This window comes from Nomascus leucogenys, chromosome 22a (genome assembly GCF_006542625.1).
Source record: "Nomascus leucogenys isolate Asia chromosome 22a, Asia_NLE_v1, whole genome shotgun sequence".
Taxonomy (NCBI): Eukaryota; Metazoa; Chordata; class Mammalia; order Primates; family Hylobatidae; genus Nomascus; species Nomascus leucogenys.
Window position 1 is genome coordinate 119,593,849 of NC_044402.1, and position 3,738 is coordinate 119,597,586.

General features: G+C 36.6%; 1 non-coding gene across 1 annotated transcript; it reads right to left on the bottom strand.

Moving 5' to 3' along the window:
* Positions 1-975: 975 nt before the first annotated feature.
* LOC115832555 lies at positions 976-1,079 on the bottom strand. The gene has a single exon (XR_004028087.1). It is a non-coding gene; the product is annotated as a U6 spliceosomal RNA (small nuclear RNA).
* Between the last annotated feature and the right edge of the window lie 2,659 nt (positions 1,080-3,738).

The following is a 3,738-nucleotide window of genomic DNA, read 5'->3' on the forward strand; positions in this document are numbered from 1 at the left end:
CTGTGGCCACGTTGCATTTTAGGAATCTATATGACGTTCTACTAGAAGCACACAAAGAATGTGTTCCTTTTTTCTAAATTGTCAAATTTATTGCCACAAAGTTATTCACAAAATTCCTTTTTAAACTTTTAAAAATCTTTAGGCCGGGCGTGGTGGCTCACGCTTGTAATCCCAGCACTTTGGGAGGCCGAGGCGGGTGGATCACGAGGTCAGGAGATCGAGACCACGGTGAAACCCCGTCTCTACTAAAAATACAAAAAATTAGCCGGGCGTGGTGGTGGGCGCCTGTAGTCCCAGCTACTCGGAGAGGCTGAGGCAGGAGAATGGCGTGAACCCGGCAGGTGGAGCTTGCAGTGAGCCGAGATCGCGCCACTGCACTCCAGCCTGGGTGACAGAGTGAGACTCCGTCTCAAAAAAAAAAAAAAAAAAAAAAAATCTTTAAAATCTGTTGTGATGTCATTTGTTTTATTTCTGATATTGGTAATTTATGTCTTCCCTCTTTTTTTCCTGATCATTCTGGCTAGAAGTTTATCAATTTCATTGATATTTCTCAAAGAAACAAGTTTTAGTTTCATTGGTTTTCTCTATTGTTTTTTAAATTATTCTGTTGAATTTAGCCAGGCATGATGCCTCACGCCTGTAATCTCAACACTTTGGGAGTCTGAAGCAGGTGGATCACTTGAGGTCAGGAGTTTGAGACCAGACTGGCCAACATGGTGAAACCCTGTCTCTACTAAAATACAAAAATTAGCTGGGCATGCTGGCACATGCCTGTAATCTCAGCTACTTGAGAGGCTGAGGCACAAGAGTTGCTTGAATCCAGGAGGTGGGGGTTGCAGTGAGCCAAGATTGTGCTACTGCACTCCAGCCTGGGCGACAGAGTGAGCAAGACTCCATCTCTAAATAAATAAATAAATAAATAAATAAATAAATAAATAAAAATTATTCGATTGAATTTAGAATTACTTTATTTTTTTTTAATATGAACACTTCACAAATTTGCATGTCATCCTTGTGCAGGGACCATGCTAATCTCTGTATCATTCCAGTTTTAGTATATGTGCTACTGAAATGAGCATGATTGAATCCATGGTGCCTGTTTTGAATTTTTTTAATTTCCCATTTTAAAAATGTATTGATTTCTGCTTTGATATTTATTATTTCCTTTTTATCTACTTACTTTCAGTTTTACTTACTCTTCTTTTTCTAGTTTCTTAAGTTGGAAACTGAGATCATGGATTTTGGACTTTTCTTTTTTTTTTTTTTTTTTTTTTTTTGAGATGGAGTCTTACTCTGTTACCCAGGCTGGAGTGTAGTGGCACAGTCTCACCCACTGCAACCTCCACCTCCCAGGTTTCAAGCAATTCTGCCTCAGCCTCTCGAGTAGCTGGGACTACAGGCGCCCGCCACCATGCCTGGCTAATTTTTGTATTTTAGTAGAGATGGGGTTTCGCCATGTTGGTCAGAATGGTCTCGAACTCCTGATCTCAGGTGATCCACCCACCTCGGCCTCCCAAAGTGCTGGGATTACAGGCGTGAGCCACCATGCCTGGTCGCCTTTCTTCTTTTCTAATACAGGTTCTTAGTGCTATACATTTCTAAGTACTGCTTTTAGTAGCACCCCACAAACATCGCTATTTTGGATTTTTATTTTTATTCAGTTCAAAATATTTTCTAACTTTTTTATTTCTTACTCGATCCATAAGTTATTTAGGAGTATGTTATTTAATTTCCAAATATTTGGGAATTTTCCAGAGAGCTTTCTGTTAACGATTTCTAATTTAATTTCATTGAGTTTAGAGAATATACATTGTGTGTCTTGAATAATTGTAACAATAATTTTAATTGTTTTATGCCCCCAAAATGGCCTATCTTGGTAATTGTTCCGTGTGTGCTTGAAAAGAATGTTTATGCTGCTGTTGTGAGTGGAGTGTCCCATAAATGTCAATTAGATCAAGTTGCTTGACAGTGTTGTTCATATTTTCTATAGCCTCATGAGTTTCTATGTGTTCTGTCAGTTATTGAGAGAGATATTGAAACCTCTGAATATAATTGTAGATTTGTCTATTTCTCCTTACAGTTCTCTCAGTTTTTCAAAACCAGTCTTGAAACTGGTTTTAGGTGCGTAAACATTTAGGACTATTATGTTCTCTTGGTGAGTTGACCCTTGTATCATTGTAAAATGACCTTCTTTATTTTCTCTGCAATCTATTTTATCTGATATTAACATAGTCACTGTGAATTTCTTTTAGTATTGGCATCGTATGTCTTTTAACCTATTTGTTTCTTTATATTTAAAGTGTGTTTCTTTTAGGCAGCATGTAGTTGGGTCTTTTTAAAAAAAAAATCCAAACTGACAATCTGTGCCATTTAATTAATGAAATTACATTTAATGTGATTTTAAAGATATGATTAAGTGTGTCAGCACCTTGCTATTTGTTTTCTATTTGTCCTATCCGTTCTTTGTTTCCTTTTCCACCTGCTTTTGGGTTGACTATTTTTGTATTTTTTAAAAGTTCTGCTTTATTTTCTTAATTGGCTTTTTGCTATAACTCTTTTTTTTTTTTTTTGACAGGGTCTTGCTCTCTTGCCCAGACTGGAGTGCAGCAGCATGATCACGTTTCACTGCAGCCTCCAACTCCTGGTCTCAAGCAATCCTCCCACCTCAATCTCCCCAGTAGCTGGGATTACAAGTATGCTCCACCATACCTTGCTAATTTTTAAATTACTTTAGAGACAGGATCTAGCTCTGTTGCCCAGGCTGGTCTTGAACTCTTGGCCTCCAGTGATCCTCCTGCCTTGGCTTCCCAAAGTGCTGGGATTATAGGAGTGAACTACCACACCTGGCCTGTAACTCTTAATTTCGTTATTTTAGTGGTTGCCGTATGGTTTATAGCATACATCTTAAATTTATCATAGTCTATGTATTCAAGTTCACTAATCATTTTTTCTTTAATATGTAATCTGCTAATCCCTTTCAGTGTATAATTCATCTCACACATTGTAGTTTTCACCTCTGGATGATCAATTTAGGTTTTTAATTTTATCCACCTTCTAAGTGTCTACTTAACTTTTGAACATACAAAATATAGTTGTAACAATTGTTTTACTGTCCTTGTCTGATAATCCTAACACCTATGTCAGTTCTAGGTTGGCTTCCATTGATTTATTTTTCTCCTCCTTATAGGTGATATTTTTCTGCTTCTTCGTAAGCCAGGTAATCTTTGATCAGGTGCCAAACATTGTAAATTTTACTTTGTTGGGTGCTAGATTATTTTGTATTCCTTTAATTATGTTTGAACTTTGTTCTGGGATGCAGTTACTTGGAAATGGTTTGATCCTTTTGAGTTTTGTTTTAAGCTGGGCTATAAAGGAAATCTCAGCAAATTTTACAGGATTGAAATCTCTGACAAAATAAGCTAGAAATCAATAACAAAAAATAACTAGAAGATTACAGAATATTTGGAAGTTAAGCAACACACTTGCTAAAAATCTTCTCATGGGCCAAAGAAGAAATCACAGTGGAAATAAGACAATATTTAAAACTAAATGATAACAGAGAAATGGCGTATCAAAATTGTGAGTTCATTGAAAATGCTTACAAGGAAAACAAAAAAACCTGTGGGGGTATTTTGATCATTGTTCAATGTATATTGGAAAAGATGGCATTCTGGGGATAATTATATGTCATCTCGATCAGTTTTGTTAATCATGTTATTCAAAATCTCCTATATCCTA